The sequence below is a fragment of the Coturnix japonica genome, chromosome 1 (genome assembly GCF_001577835.2).
Source record: "Coturnix japonica isolate 7356 chromosome 1, Coturnix japonica 2.1, whole genome shotgun sequence".
Classification (NCBI taxonomy): domain Eukaryota; kingdom Metazoa; phylum Chordata; class Aves; order Galliformes; family Phasianidae; genus Coturnix; species Coturnix japonica.
Window position 1 is genome coordinate 147,204,260 of NC_029516.1, and position 17,249 is coordinate 147,221,508.

At 35.8% G+C, this 17,249-nt stretch overlaps 1 long non-coding RNA gene across 1 annotated transcript; it reads left to right on the plus strand.

Moving 5' to 3' along the window:
- Positions 1 to 5,739: 5,739 nt before the first annotated feature.
- Positions 5,740 to 12,394, plus strand: LOC116653542. The gene is made up of 2 exons (XR_004307603.1): positions 5,740 to 5,826; positions 12,265 to 12,394. It is a non-coding gene; the product is annotated as an uncharacterized LOC116653542 (long non-coding RNA).
- The last annotated feature ends 4,855 nt before the right edge of the window (positions 12,395 to 17,249 follow it).

The following is a 17,249-nucleotide window of genomic DNA, read 5'->3' on the forward strand; positions in this document are numbered from 1 at the left end:
CTGGCCACACTCTTTTTAAAGCATCAAGATACCATTGGCCTTGGCCACAAGGGCATACTGCTGACTCCTGACCAGCCTGTTGTCGACCAGGATCTTTAGGTCCTTCTCCACTGACCTCCTCTCTAGCAGGTTGTCCTCTAACCTATACTGATAAATGCAGTTATTCCTCTCCAGGCACCTCCTTTGAACTGCTGGCCATTTTTCTTTTGATGCAGACCAGGTTACAGTTGGCTTTGTGGCCTAGGAGGGAACATTACTCGCTCATTTTCAGCTTACTATCCACTAGTACCCCCCAAGTCTTTCTCAGCAGAGTTGTGCTGTATCCTTTCATCCCCCAGCTTGTATTACATGACCCAGGTGCAATACCCTGCAGCTAGCTTAGTTGAATCTCATGAATTTCTCCTGGGCATGCTGCTTGAGCCTGTAGGTCTCTCTGAATGTCATCCCCTCCCTTGGGAGTGTCAACTGCAACTAGTTCTGGCATGTTATGAGCCAATAATATTTATGTACTAGGTGATAATGATGAAGGAAGCACCTGAACCCTTGTTTATTTTCTCAGCAATCTCAGAAGGGTATGAGTCACTTGTATGTATGCAACTGCTCTCTTCCTTTCTCTTGACGCTCACAAAATCACAGAAACAGAGGCATAATTGTAGAGATGGTAAAACAATAGACCAGAAAGTGTTCTGATTCTAGTGCTGCACTTTTTTAAAACTTTGCTTTCTCTGGTACGTGAGAGAAACTAGAAGCATCTCATAAACATAAAATAGACAACCCTTAAGTCTTCACACATATTACTCAGTTTCTTCAGGCATACAGTAGGATTTCTCTGATTTTAAAGCATTTGAAAATTTGTTTGCTATCATTAAAGATATTCAGAATAGAACTTTAATATTTCTTAGTGCATAGGCTAGTTCTTTGCATTTATGCTGGAGTTTATTACAGAAAATATGTGTAAGAATTATTCTCTGTATGGAAGAAAACTTACAGGAAACTAATAAAATGATTGATCTGTCATAAAAATAAAATAAAATAAAACAAAATAAAATGAAATGAAATAAATAAAAGTAGGTTATCTAAAACAGTTGTATAGCTCCTTATACTTCTTTTATACTCACTCAAGAGAGAAAAGCACTAGTAGAGTGCAAGCTCCAGAGCCTCAATATCTTTCTTGTAGTGAGGGGTGCAAAACTGAACAGTTTTCCAGATATGGTCTCACCAGAGCTGAATACAGGCAAATTATCACCTCCTTTGTCCTGCTGGCATCTTTATTTCTCATAGAAAAATCTGGAATATCTTCTTCATGATTATTAGTGTTATTCATTGGACTTATAAACAAATTGCCAAAGGGCTCTCTTCTCCAGCTTTTCATATTTTTACACTAGTTACAGTCATTTGCTTTTTCTTTCTTAACAGAGCAACAGAAGTTTATTGTGGATACAAAGAGCAGCTTTGAGGATGGTTGCAGTAACTGGAGCATTTTGTGGTTCATTTTCACATGTATATTTTGATCTTAGCTCTGAATGCTTCATGTCCTTGATATTTAACCATGAGTGGCTGCAAAAAATAGCCAAGAGTGGGCACTGAAGAGACAGCCGCTTGGTAACTGTGGCTGGACACACGTTATGTGTTCTTGGGCTGTATCCTAACCCATTTTAATGCTATCATAATTGAGCCCTTTCTGTGTAGAAAAGCTGATTAATGATCAGTAATTCTGTGTTTGCTTACCCACAGTCAAAGATTTTAATAAGCCCTACTAGCCGTAAAAGTCAAGAAACTTAATATTAATAGTAGGGCAACTCAAGAGCTTCCATGAGCAAAGTCAAAGCTGAAGATAAACAAATATTTGCTAATGTTAAATGCATTATATGAATGTATATGTATGATAAGCAGGTATGCCTGTATAAACTCATGAATGAAAATCCACATTAATTTATTTGGATTATCAAATAGTTTTATCTTCATCACTGTCGTTTTGTTTCCGTTTGATTTTTATCTTATTGCTTGATAAGCTTTCTGACTGCAACAGTTAAGTACATTTTTTACAATAGATGTTAATTACCATATCTGCTGTGTATCCCTGTGTGTTACTCTTTTCAGTGGGCTCCTACTCTTTTTACAATCAGCATGTCACTGAGATGATCTTATTTTATTTCTGCTTATATATTCAGATTTATTTTTCAGTATACAAAGGAATAAGCATGCTAAAAGTAGTATGTCTTTTATGCGACCATATTCGCCAGTAGATTTTGTTGTATTTCATTTTCTTTATACATCAAATATAAATGTAATATTCAAAAACATTGGGTCATTTTCTCCTTTACCAGCATATGTCTAAAATTCCAAATGATGTAACAGTCTTCTAAATATATTCTGCTACCAAGAGGATATCATCTTCCTTATTATCAGTTCTATATATTATGTGCACACTGACACTAAGCTGTAGACATCACACTTGCCACAGTACTCCGTACTTCCTCCTCTGTTTCAACTCAAATATGTTTCAAGCTGAATAGGCTGAAACATTCAGATCCTTCTAATGTAAAGTCAAATTATTGTCTTATTTCAAAAATTAATCCATTTTGAAAAAAACAAAACAGTTATAAAAATAAAACTGGAAACGTGGAAGACAATATCCCATGACACTGTGTTTCACATTTATTACACAACAAAAGAAATTTCTTCCAGATTCCATCTCTTCCCTTCAGCTCATGTATTTATTTATTTATTTATTTATTTATTTATTTATTTATTTATTTATTTATGTATTCAATTTCTCAGCAGGCATCAAATTTTGTGGCTAGTTCTGAATTACAGTTATATTAAGTAGATAGTACAAGTGAGCCTCTGTATTCTTTTGACTGGAATGCTAACAAAAGCACATCCTGTTTCTACTGGCAATGAAAATAAATAAATAAATAAAAACAAAAATAAAAAAAATCACATCCTACTTGAAGCCTATACATTATATATTACAGGGCTACATAGGAACTTTACACCTTCAACATCTCAGTATTCTTTTCAGAATTGAATATGTCCCACATGCTTGGAAGAGCTAACATTCTTTTTTATTATTTTTCTTATTTTTTTATTTAATTTTAAATAGTTTGATCTTCATGATACTCAGATGAAGACACTGACATCTCCACATCTAACACCCAAATCTTATCTGAAATTCTGGACACTGCCCCATTCATCCATATTCAAGAAGCCCAAACTCAATGGAGAATAAATACTAAAATGATAGCAGAACAGGTATACCATCATACACAAGAGAATGTGTCCAGAAATAGGAAAGCTGAGCAGTGACATAATTGCTTGCAAAAATGTAAGCATCATATCAAGTTGCTGCAGAAAACAGCTAACATAAAGATACCACTGGCACCATACCAAACAACTATAAAATAGGTTTGAAAAAATTAAGTCTGGAAAGACAGTGGTACAATATGTAGGTTTGTACAGTGGAGTAAGGCAGTGGAGTCTCCTTCTAACAGGAGAAGTGAGAAGGAGGTATCCTGACAAGTTTTCTACAGCTCATTAATACTTACACTAACAGGTCACCTGCTGGTGGTTGGACTGCATGCCCTAACATTTCTCTGCTATTTTGTGCTCTATTTCTATTTCATGAACATGCAGTAGCTGTTTACAGTTTTTCTCAATGTGAACTGTCAAGAAACACCTGGAAGAAAACTAGACTTGCAAGGCTCTCTTTGTCTGTTTGGCATAAATGGCACATACTGTCTGAACCTAAACAGAGGTGGAGATCACAGACTTGAGGGATTTCTCAATTTGAATAGTTATACACTTTATAAGTACGCAGAACAGTTCTACTGTTTTTGTCCAGTTTGATTCTTGAGAGGCCTGAGCTCCAGAGATAATAGAATCACGGACAATGAATGTAACACTACAGTAATTAATATCAGCATTATGTTAATTGTAGAAGTAAGAATACATTCCAGTTTAAAAGTTAAATAAATTCAAGTTGATACGGTCTATCTTCCTCAAGTTTTTTGAGTTTTGTTTTTTGTGGTTTTGTTTTCTGTTTGTGTGTTGTTTTTTGTTTGTTTGTTTGTTTTTGTTTTTCTCCTGTCTTTTTCTTATTTTATTAAGTTAAAAAAAAAAAAGGAAAAAAAAAAGAAGAAAACATGGAAGAAAACATGCTATATTTGGTCTACAGCTTTCCTATTTATTTAAGTGAAATTATTATTCATGAGTCATTAGGCACGTAAAAGAAAAAGAAGAAAAAAAAAGAAGGAATAAAATGCCTCTTGTGTCTTTCCCTTTAAATATTTAATGCCTCATGGAAAAAATGCCTCAAAACAGCATTCTACTGAAGTTGTTATTACCAAAACTACATGGAGGAAAGCAGATGAAAGAGAATCAATGTCAAATTCTCTACTGGCGTGCCTACATCTGCATGTCTTGGTCAGCAGAAATATGGGCTACAGAACAAGTTAAAATCTTTAAGTAGAGTCATCATCAGTTTTATTTTTGTGAAAGTCTGAGAGAAGAACATCATTCAGAATAATCAACTTATTAAAGAGTAACTCAGGCCCCAGTTCTTAATAAATTTTCACAAGTGTATTCAATTTATCTCCATAGGTCACACTAAAAGCAAATTTTCTGAGAAGCTGTCTCAGTTCTTGCTTTTGATCTGTGTTGTATTAGGCGAAATACGGGGATGTTATCAGGATGTGACGTGACCAGCCCTTCCCCATATTCTGGAAGAATCTTGCTACGTGTAACACATTAGGCATAGACAAAATGGACGTAGGTTATATAAGGTTGTGTGTGCTTCAATAAATCGCCATTTTACCACGCTACCACCTTGGTGTCACTTGGTAATTGGTCTAACTACTGCTTCAGTTGGAGGCGAGAGATCATAAAGCCATTAACGATCGCAAAGCCTTCAGATCTGTGAGATACATTGGTCAAGAGTGAGACTAGCATTACTTCAGTCAGTATCTGTCTTATGCATGAAACACTGTCAGTTCAACTGACTTTAACCGACTGTTTTATGATATGTAATAAACACTGGAAAAGTTTTTCCAGACATTCATTCAGTCCAATAGCTATCAAATCCATTGGAAGACTCAGATACTAAGCAGTTAGAGAGCTAAGAGCACTGCTGAGAGAGTTTGGGGAATTTTCTGTTCTGCTTTATTAAAAGAAGTATTCTAGAATTTCACTGTAAGTGAAAATGTCAGAGATGCAGAAATGGTTCTTTGGAGGTAGTATACATACCAGAAATGTAGCAGTTATTTGTTATTATCAATTTTTTGTAGTCACAATATTAGTTTCTCAGTATCTTTGTCATGCAGATAAGCCTTTAAAATAAAATAAAAACCTCAGTGTTGGAGCTTGCATGAAATAATTGTTTTCTAACAGCTGATTTATGCTGTTTCCACATACCTAAAAACCTTGTATGACACCAGTTAGTAGAATACAGTACAGGGAAATAAAATAAGGTCAAGAAAGTGATTGTCCAGGCCTGCTGGTGCCTGATACACTGTGCTTTTCTCAGAGCGGGAAAAAGATTTTTGCACAGGAGTTATCAGGGATGATTAATAGGGCTTTGAAATAGACCTGAAGGGATAAAAGAATAAAAACAGGCCTGCCAGTGAGAACACTATGAGATGGTAAGAAGACCATATGAAATGCTTCTACACCAGTGCACACAGCATGAGGAACAAGCAAGAAGAGCTAGAAACCTTGGCTCACATCCAGAATTATGACATCATAAGCATAAGTGAATGAATCGTGGCTGGCATGCTGCGATGAATGTTTACAGACTCTTTAGAAGAGACAAGAAGGACAGGAGAATCAGTGAGTGTAATGGAGAGGGCTCTACGTAATGGAGGGGCTGGTCTGTACACACCTTTCACTTGCTGACTTAAGTTTGAGAGAGGCTAAATGGGAACATCATACAGCTGACACAAACTGGTCCAGAAGACACCAAAGACATCTTCATGGTTTGTTTTTCCCAATACAGATATTAAACAGGCCAGAAAGGAATGATGCCCTCCTAAATCTGTTACTTGTAAATGGATAAATTCTTGTGGGTGAAAAGGCAACTGGTGCCATCTTGGCCATATCAAACATGGAGTAGTCAGATTTAAAATCTTTGGTTATAGGAGCAAAACTGCCACCATAAATTCAACCCTGGATGGGGAGAGTAAACTTCAAGCTGCTCAGGGAAACAGTTAGTGAGGTCTCTTGGGAAAGAGCTTTTAAAGGTATCAGGGATCAGTGTTGGTAAGTGGGGCGACAACAGGCTTGCAGCCAGTCAGTAGTGAGGTTCCCTATGGTTCTATTTGAGGGCCAGTTCTCTTTAATGTTTTCATTAATGATTCAAATATAGGATCCGAAGATGTTCTGAGCAAGTTTGCTGATGAGACCAGATGAGGAGGTGTTGTTGCCTCCACTGAGGGTGGAGAGGACTTGCAGAGAGATGTGGACAAATTACAGAGCTAAGCAATCATCAACCACATAAAGCTGAACAAGAATAAATACTAGATTCTGCACCTGTGAAGGGGTAATCCTGACTATACTCAGACTGAGGGACGCGATGCTGGAAAGCAGCCCCACTGAAAGGCATCTGGGTGTCTTGGTTGACAGTAAATTGAAAACAAGTCAACATTGTGTCTTGTCAGACTAAAGGGCCAACCACACCCTGGCGTGCATCAAGTACTGCATTGCTAGACAGACAAGAGAAATCGTTGTCCTGCTCTACACTGCACTGGTGCAGCCTCACTTTGAGTACTGTGTGCAGTTTTGGGTGCCACAGTACAAAAAGGACATAAAACTATTAGAGAGTATCTAAAGGAGAGTGACAGAGATGGTGAAGGGTCTGGAGAACAAGACATATATGTTCCTTGGTTTGTTCAGCCTAGAGAAGGGTAAACTGAAGGGAGACTATATCAGCTTACAGCACTGTATCAGGGCTTTTCTCTGGTGACCAGCAATAAGACCCAAGAAAATGGCAAGAAGCTGCAATGGGGGAGGTTTAGGTTGTTAGGAAAAGGTTCTTCAACAAGCGGATGGCTATACATTGGAAGAGGTTCCCCAGAGAAATGGCACCAAGATTGAGGAGTTCAAGAAGCACCTGAACAGATGCCAACAATTCCACCATGTAATACCAATAACAAAAATCATAAACGCATGACAACAGTGCTCTTAGTCACACAGTCTGAATTTTGGATGGTTGTGTGTGGTCCTGAGTGTTGGACTGTGTGTTAGACTTGATGATTTCTATGGATCCTTTGTAATCTGAGATATTCCATGAATCTGTGATTCTATGACACACAAGTTTATTTGAATTTACAGTTCAGGCACATAAGCACTGGTTTTGTTGTCTTTTATTATATCATATATATGTGTAGGTATACATATTTTTATATATTATATTGTTAGTAGTATTCCAATAATTTCATTGAACTCTGGCATTTTATCTTATATATATGAGAATAAATTAAAATAGTCTTGCACTACACTTTGGGAATGACAGTAACAAATTCATTAAGTAACGGTTACATATTTCATCTCTATTTTTCTGTCTTGTTAGGGAGTGTATGTCAGTCTGATGTCTAATAAAATATGAAAGTCAATTCCTCACTATAATTTCCTACAATAAGTTTATTTTTAAAAATCCAGAAAATAAATATTTTCTCATAGTGGAATTAACTTCTTCTTCTCTTTCAGAATTAATATAATAAAAACTACAAAACAAAGAACCTTGCTCAAAGGTTGGTCTGACAAGTCTTACTGTGACAGTTGGACAGGTTTCACAATGTGCAAAGAACAGCATACTGAATTTAAACACCTAGGGCATAATCTTCAGATGAGCAGATGAGTATCTGTATAGAAAGATGACAAGTGTAGTGCCACTTTTACCTTTAGATTGTTCCTGAGGACAGCTGCAGGTTGAACCTCTTGCTCAGTCTTGATCTTGTGATTCAAACCTGTGCTAAGTTGATCCAGGAGGGTGGCATTCATGTTTATTAAATCTATAATGAGAGTGATAAAGAGAGCTTATCCCAGCAATTCACCCTTATTGCAGCAATTCACTATGAGACATGTTAAGGTACCGAGAGTGAGTTACTTTGTATATGTTGCTTCCCTCCACCAGCTACATCAGGTGATAACTTTAGGCTATGTGCAAACTTTCAGGAGTCTAAATTTAAGTGAAGTTAATCTGACCTTTAATGACTGCTTAATGCTGCTTTATATCAGCATACCCTATCTCAGCCCAAAAAGCTTCTTCTCACCTTGATTATGAAGAGTACCCACTGTTTCTGTAAAGCAAGGAAAATGTGCCAGAAAACTGTAAATAATTTTATAATTGGCTTGAGGCAATACAGTGAAGGCTGTAGACCCAGTCTGAACTTCTTGCAGGTAATTATTATATGGTAGTACTGGGCTGTGTGCTATTGGTACATTATGTCAACATCCCATGGGACCTCCCCTTGAAATTTCAAAAACTTTTGTGCTGATCCCTAGCTAGTATGCCATAATTTAGCCTAGCAGTATTATAAGTTCTTATCTGCTAGTTTTTAAGTTTTGTTCTTTGCCTGAACATTTGCAGAGCTCTCAATTTACTGGACAGACCCTTCTGTTCTGTATCTTATTCCATACTGCTTCTTTTTCCTTTTTTCTTTTTGTTTCTGTTGCTAGAATGAACTTTCTTTTTGAAAATGACACTCATTTATGTCCTGTGTAATCATATGTAAGCATCTTTATATCTTTGTTGTATATTTACTACAAATTAGCTGTTCATTTACCGTGAAGCAATACAGTACAAACAATTTCTGATCACATCTTTGATATGCATATGTCCTGAGAACATTACAGTAGGTGTATAGGTATTATTCATTGCTTAACCATACAATGAATCTGTGCTTCTTCTCTAAGCCTACTAAACACTGTAACTGAAGTTGATTCCAATTGCATTCTGTTAGGACTTAGTTTAATTTATGCACCTGATGTTCATTTTCCCATACAAATCCAAATTTTTGGCTGTAGTGTCACATACGTTAGAGTAACTCAAAGGCAGCACTTTTAGACCTCATCCTTTCAGGTATTAATTAAAATGTAGTATATAGTTTTATGCATCAGTTTGTGAAAGTAAGGTCTGTTTATCATCATAACCAACAAAAAGTGCAATGTATTTCTGATTCTGCTTCTTTGTTATATTTAACAACTGATAAACTAGACTGACAATCTTTACAACCTTATATATTAACACTGGAATTAAAACTAGCAGCACAATTATGAGAAAAAGAAAAGGAAAAAAAGAAAAAAAGAAAAAAAGAAAAAAAAGAGAGAGAGAGAGACATTTGCCTTGCAGCAACAGTTCTAGAAATACAGATAGTAACGGCCTTTTCATTTTAAGGGGAAAATCGTTGTCTTCTGAGGTCAGTTACTTGTTACAGCGAGCCCTAGATTTCAACTTGCATATGCTTTCCTATGACTTAGTAACTGTAATAATGGATAGAGGAGTGTAAGAGGTAGGAAAGATTATTCCTCAATTGTATATTTAATTATTTCAAACTACTACCTTTGTAAGTCTGTGTTGAGAAATAGGTGGCACCAGCAACGAATACAGCATTTCAGAAGCATAATTTTCTATACTACCATACTTATGTGAGGTTTCCCTTCACATGAGAGAGGGACTAATATTCAGTTTTGGATGCATATTTTATTGCACTGTGTCTACAAATGTGCATTACAAAAGACATTCTGCTGGACCACATTACTGTTAACACAACCCACAAGTCATTAAGTAGAGTACATAATTTACACAACAGTTAAGTGATTGCTACTGAAAAATAATTGCAACTACTGTTTATTAGATTTTCAAACAATTTCCACTTGTTAAATAAGATCACTTTGAAAAGTTTAAATTTATCCAGAGTATAATCTAGAAAATATCTAAATGCTTTAACATCAATCTCTGTACACTGAATTCCGTCAATAAGCTACACAGACTAAAGGTGCAAACATGGTCTCTTCAGGGATGTGAGGTAGCTGTTCTTCATTTTCATCTCAGTAGGATTAGTCTTCTAAGAGACATGAGAGAATGAATATAGATCCACCCCCACCCCCTGCCCCCCACCTCCCCCGCACCCCCCCCCCCACCATCCGCTTTCAATTTGCTTTTCTAGTTTAAAAATCTCAGTGCTTTCAAACAATTCGCTTACAGTAAGCTATACTTTAGTCTGTGTGTACCAAATAATTTAAAATAAAAGATCTTATGCACTGGCCTGGACTAGACTGCATTAGTGGATCATTTTTCAATTTGCATGATAGCTTGGGAACAGAAGAACAAATAGCATTTATGTCTTTTGCTATTTTCCTCTTAGATTTCTGTCAATCAAAATTATTAATTTATATTATTGGTACTGTTGACCCCAAAAAGTGAGCAAAATACAGGATACTTGAGGTTGTTTTTCTTAGGAGGAGAATCTGATTATTAATATATTTTTACTGGTTTTCTAAGTGTGTTTCTCTGGTGCTTTTTAGCCACTTTCTTCAGATTCTTTCTTTCCCTAGAGAACAGGACCACTACAAAACATCAATTCATGAAAATTCCAAGAATGCTTGTTTATCTTGTATGTATAGTTCATATGATACTAGGTGAGACTTTAGTACTGGCACTATGCAATTTTCATAAGGAGCATACTGTTTGTTAAACTTATGCTAAAATGAGGTAGCAGCTATGATACATTTCAAATATTTGGATTATTCTGACAAACTCAAAATAGCTGTAAAATATAAATTTTGTGTCTTATTTTCCATTGATTGAAAGAAAGTGATAGTAAATATTCTTAGAATTTTAGAATTCAAAATGATGGTGGTCTCATTTGGAAAGTCTAACCTTCAGGAATCAAGAAAGATATTGATTGTTCCAACCAATTATGTCACCATCTGAAAATGTAATTAAAAAGAGCTTTTGCATGACTTACTGTCTGACAAACCATGAACAAAGAAGTGCACACATGGGGATGTATTTTGCAGTCTTTAATCAAATGAAATCCTATTGTTTTCAATGGCAGTTCTGCTCAATTAAGAACCACAGATTTGGGTCCATACATTATAATACACAAGGGCAAGTAGTGATGTCAGAGTTGGTTTTAGAATTACAATTAGCTTATTTTCTATTTAATATGCAAGGCTGATCTGAAAGTAATGCCTCTTATTTTACTACATTGACCCTCTATGTCAGAGGAGGATGTTAGTTATATGGCACTTGGGGGTGAACCTTCCCGCCAATACTCCATTACATTCTGTTGCCATGTGATAGATGGCAGCACTGAGGCACTCTGACAAAATGGTTTCTGAAATGGAAGTGTATATGTAGCAAAGGTGTGTCATAGAGTTCTCCTACGCGGAAAAAAATCACCCCCTGACATTCATTGACTTGCTGAATGTGAGCACAGTGAGACAATGAGTGCTGCATTTCAGCAATGGCAACAGTGACATGAAGGAAAAACATCTTACATCAACATGTTCTTGGTGGCCATGCAGAGTTTTACAAGCATAGTATGCAGGCTACCTTGCTATAGCTGGTAAAAATGGATGACTAATAGTGGTGACTATACCGAAGAACAGTGTTTTGTTGCAGAGATTTTGTCCTGTCAAACAGTATAATCTTGCTCTTTGCATCTGTTGTAGTTATCATGTAAATACATAGGAGGCACTACATTAAAAGCAACATTCCTATATATATAGCAAATACAAGAGAAAAGAACTGATGCTTATACTATCTGTTTACAGTAATGTGACAAATTACACAGTGATGAAAATGAGAGGAAAAAAAAATCTTACTTTATTTTTAGTTTACTTTAATCATTTGTCATCTATATAATTTTATATTCATTTGTTGTTCCATACAGTTTTTAAAGGAGTTTCATAACAGAAAACTTGTTCCTTAGATCAGCAAACTGAATTCTTTTACTTAGACCTTTAAAATCCTGTCACTAATCTGACTAGTGGGTGAAATGAGTTGCTTGTCTATTGTCGTTGTTTGTAAAAGGAAAATAATCTGCATGGTCTAGCAGATATGGAAGTAGAACCCACTGGAGCTTACTCTGAAGGCTGGGGAAGATTTTCTTAGGGTACTGCACTTTCTTTTTCCCTATAGAATTTAACTGAGCTTTAGCATTTCAGTTACAATCACACTGCATGCTCAGTATCTTTGAAGAAACATATGAGTACATCACAGTGTTTCTGTTACTTAGTGGAAATACTTGATTGCTTTTCCAGGGACCTCAGTCAAGAGCAGCAGAATGTCAAGAAGCTGGAGCAAGGAGCACTAAATTCATCACATATGTCTTCACCAGCCAGCAATTCTCCTTGAATCTTCTCTGAATGGAATAAACAAGGGAGTCTGAAATCACTGTCTTCAAAATGTGATGAGCCCTATGACTTTTCCAGTTGCTTGTACAGAGTTAGGATGTATGCATAGGGTCATAAAATCATTGAATTACCAAGGTTGGAAAATACCTCTAAAATCATCCAGTCCATCCTGTCCCCAATATTTCCCACTAAACCATGTTCCTAACATCTAAAAATTTCTCGAATCCTTCCAGGGACAGTGACTCCACCACCTCCTTGGGCAGCCTGTTTCAGCACCTGATCACTCTCCTGGAGAAGTATTTCCTAAGACCCAACCCATATTACCCTGTCACAATTTGAGGCCATTCCCTCTAGTCCTATAACTAGTTACATGGAAGAAAAGGCCAACTCCCACCTCGCCAACATCACCCTTCAGGTAATTGTAGAGAGCCATAAGGTCATCCCTCAGCCTTCTTTTTCCCAGGCAAGCAATCCTAGCTCCCTCAGTCTCTCCTCATAAGGCCTGTGCTCCAGACCCCTCACCAGATTTGTAGCCCTTCTCTGAAAATGCTCCAGGGCCTCAATGTCTTTGTAGCAGTGGGGGCCCCAAAACTGAACACAGTACTCTAAGTCCGGCCTCAACAGGGCTGAATGCAGAAGGATGATCACTTCCCTGCTCATGCTGGCAAAACTATTTCTGATACCATTAACTTTCTTTGCCACTTGAGTAAATTGCTTCTTCACGTTTAGCCAAGCATCAACCAATACCTTCAGGTATGTTTCCTGTACACAGAGGCATGGCAACACCATGTCTTTGACACATCACTAAGCCACTGCAGCACTGAACATCTGAACCAATGACACTTGTGAGTAAAAAAGGAGGTTAGACCTAATTGTTCTTTGTAAAGGGCTTCCACTTAAACTTATCTCCATAGAGTGTTTTGTTTGTTTGTTTGTTTGTTTGTTTGTTTTTCAACTGAGAAAAATTGCTTCGAAAGAACCAACAATAAAGGACAATTTCTATTCATCAACAATTTCAAATGAAATGGGTCAAGTAGAACTTCCTCAAAAAGAATGGAATCTTTTAGTACTGGCAAATTTCCGGAAACAAGCAGGCAAAACCGACAAACCAACCAAACAAATTGTAAGCACTAAAATAATAAGGGTTCATTTCCAGAGAATAAGCAAATAAACTTGTAGGATTATCAGCTAAAACTAAACCTTATGTGTAAGATGATTTTATCAGCCCCTGAGCTACCTTTTCCACACTTTTCATTTCTGTGCACAACACCATTACAGACATTATAGACAGCTGCCACGGTGGAATAAGCTCACTGCATCAAATTCTTGTTTAAAAAAAAAAAAAAACAAAACAAAAACAAACAAACAAACAAAAAACCCAACTGCTGACAGGTGTGTCTTAATTAATTTTGATATGTAATTAAGTTGTTTTTCTTGAGAAGTGCTTTTCCCCTTCAGGTTTACTGTCTCTTGTGTAATTGCCAGATGTATTAATCATAGGTTGGTTGCAAATTCTGTTTTGGGGGTTACATGAGGCTTGTCATGGACTCACATATAATCATATGAATTCCACATAAAAAAAATAGAAAAAAAAAAAAGAAAAAAGTTATGAATATTAAAAAAGCTGGAAAGGAAATAGATTTTATTATTCCAGGAGTACATATTATTTCTATTCAAACTTATATTTAATGATTCTAGCGTGGCAAAACACTGACCTTTCACTTTAGAAAATTTACAAAACACATAAACTGAATTGATCTCAGCATTCTCAACACTAGTATAGCATGGGACTGCACACAGCAAATCACAGAAATAGCACTGCATGTTTTCTGAGATACTATTTATGAAGAGCAGAGCCAAATTGCATTGATATAATCTAATTAGTTAGCAAGATGAGTTTTTTTCTCTTGGGATTCAGACAGAGATTATAGCGAGGGAAGACATAGTGCAAGACAATTCTGTCTCCGTTGCAAAAGTAAGCCCAGTAACAATCTGAAGCTTGATTTCATCTTCGTCCTAAGCAGATATTCTCTATGGCATCAATCTAACAATACAAATCATTATTAACCTGATGAACTGTAACCTTTATGATGCTATATATTCTTTAAGACTTCTTCACATCATCCTGAAAAGACTGGAAACTTGTAAGAGAAAGAAATACACTTATGTAACTTGAATGAAACACCATCTCTTTTCAGTGCTATTTTGTCAACTCATTCAAGACTAATTAGTGAATGAATAAGTAGGTAATAACAACATCGATAATGAAAAGAATATGTAACAATGATAAGAACCTTTTTTCATGAATTATCTACATACAGTTGGTTAAAGACATTGAAGAACAATCAGGAAATGTTCTTTGAGACAATAAATATGCTGTAGTTTAAATATGCAGTTCTTTTCCTAAACATTTTCTTAAGAAAAAAGTAAACAAACATATAATTTTATTGTATCAATGATAATTTGACTTCACAGTAGTCAGTCACCAGTTCACAGTTTTCTAGAACACTTATTTATAAAACTACTTCCACGGAGTTGTGTTGAAAAAATCTTAATTTTCCAAGTAAAAAGGTGTCAGTGTAAATATCACATTTTTTAATGAAATAGTTATCACCCAGCTTAAAAGTGTGTATTAAAAATCCCTTTTGACTTTTAACACCAAGTTAACACAAACTAAGTTTTCAAGGTTATACCTTTGTGTATTTGAATTATTTTGGAGAATGAGTGACTTTCTTCATTTTATTTCAAACTAAATGCATTAATTTTGGCTTTGAATAATGACATGTCAGTCCGGATACCTGGAAGCCTAGATTTTCAAGAGCCAAGAGGAAGCATGCCTTCCATAGCACTCAAAACAGTACAAGTGCTTTACTTTTTTTTTTTTGTTGTTTTGTTTTTTACTTTTTTTTCCTCACCCTTCTGCTTGTTTCAAAATGTTGCATGCTTTATTCTTTCCAGAGTAGTGTTTCCTTTTCATTTGCTTTCTCTCCCAGTTTACCTGAGAGATTTAGATGTCTTTAATCCATCTTTTAGCCTGCATATTCTTAATTCCACTTCACTTTCTGATTCCTTTACTTTTGGCATAGTTATTGCCTAGATTTTGTTTAAATACTTGATTTCTCTAAAGTGTTGGTATCTCTTTGTTAATAGTAAAAAAAAAATAAAAAAGAAAAAAAATGTAAACAGAAATATGAAGAAGACTGGAATCAAATGCTAATGGCACTAAAGAATGAAAAAAGATTTCCTATGCAATGTGAAAATTCTCTAATCTAAAAATATCTTCGGTAAAACAATGACAATCTCATAAAACTTCTTCAGGGAGAACTTGCTTGTGACTCAATTTTAGAAAGGAAAGATTTCAATACAAGAGCAGAAGGGAAATATTTTACAGAAAATTCTTTACAGAGAAAAATACACAAAACTGTCAAATAAACATTTAAAATAGCAGTTCAGTTGGAAGGGACTTTCTTATATCCTTCCCAGTTCCTCACCACTCTAACAGTTAAGAATTTCTTACTAATATCAAAATAAGATTTGAAATCTACCCCTTTTTAGTTTAAAGCTGTTATTTTTACTCCAAGGCAAATGAAGTCTAAAGCCTTCTTCATGTGTTTTTCATTCTATTTTACCTTTTCTACACTTATTTAAATTCTCATAACACTCCTGTTTTATTTGTTGGATACTAGGGTGATGTATCTGGTGTATGCACAGCAGATTTAGCAAACTGTAAGGTTTTATTACATGTGTGGACTAGAACGTAATTTAATTCCTCAAACTTCAGGAAGAATTTGTCTTGTTTTCTGTAGGTTTCAGTCATATAGGATTATATATAAGGCTTCTGTTCAAGTGAGCAGAAGTCTAGGACTCAGTTCAGTTGTTGATGCAGAGATCTAGGACTCAATTCAGAAACAGAATTGTTTAACTCCTAACATCTAGATTACTTCCTTAGGTATGACCCTGAATAAATAGAAAGACCTTTTAAAGTTGCAAACAGGGATGATGTGGAATGCCTTAGAGAAACTGTAATTCAAAGAACCTCATATGGTGTGGTCAGTGCAGATCAAAGAACATTTAATCTGATTCTTAAATACATTTGCTATAGTATATTCTGGATCAATCCTTTCACAGTATTGACTGATTCAACTGCACACACACATATATATTTTTTATCATGATCTAGCTCTGGCTTATCCCAGCTGCCTTCAAGCTTTCTACCCAGGATACTGTGGAACTCATTTAGTCCTTATGTTGTAAATTTGTAAATTGCAAGGATGCCTTATATACTAAACAACTCTAATTTATCCAAATGCTTAGGAAAATCAAATGTCAAATTCCTACTTACTATAACAGGAGTGCACAAATGTAGCATACAGATATCTAAGGAAGTAGTACGCTGCATTAGTGAAATCATCTGATTACATTAGAGATTTGTCTGTTTCTGTAAAATGCCCACATCAGGCTGGCAAACATGGCACAGAATCAGCACAGGACTAAGCTCCTCTGGAGGGGTAGTTGGAGGAGAGAGAAGTTTCACTAAGATATTCCAGGTGGAATTCTGCATCTATTTGAGGGTATCTGCACTGCAACTCAGCTGCATACATCCAGGCTAGCTAGCCTGGACTCTCTGCAGTTTGTGGAGAGAACTAAATGCTTTTTGAGCATGATTCATTTAATCGTACAGAAGACATCTGAAATAGGTCAGGGAAATAATATCTGAGAATAATTATTTTTCATCATTGACTATAATAGAAGCCAAAAATGAATAGCTCAGTTTAGACATCTGCTATATGGACATGGAAAGGTATGCATGATTAATAATGCACCAGAAACCCCATGAGAAAAGCAAGAAGGAGACATGCAGTGAAGAATCACAGAATATCCCTATGGAACAT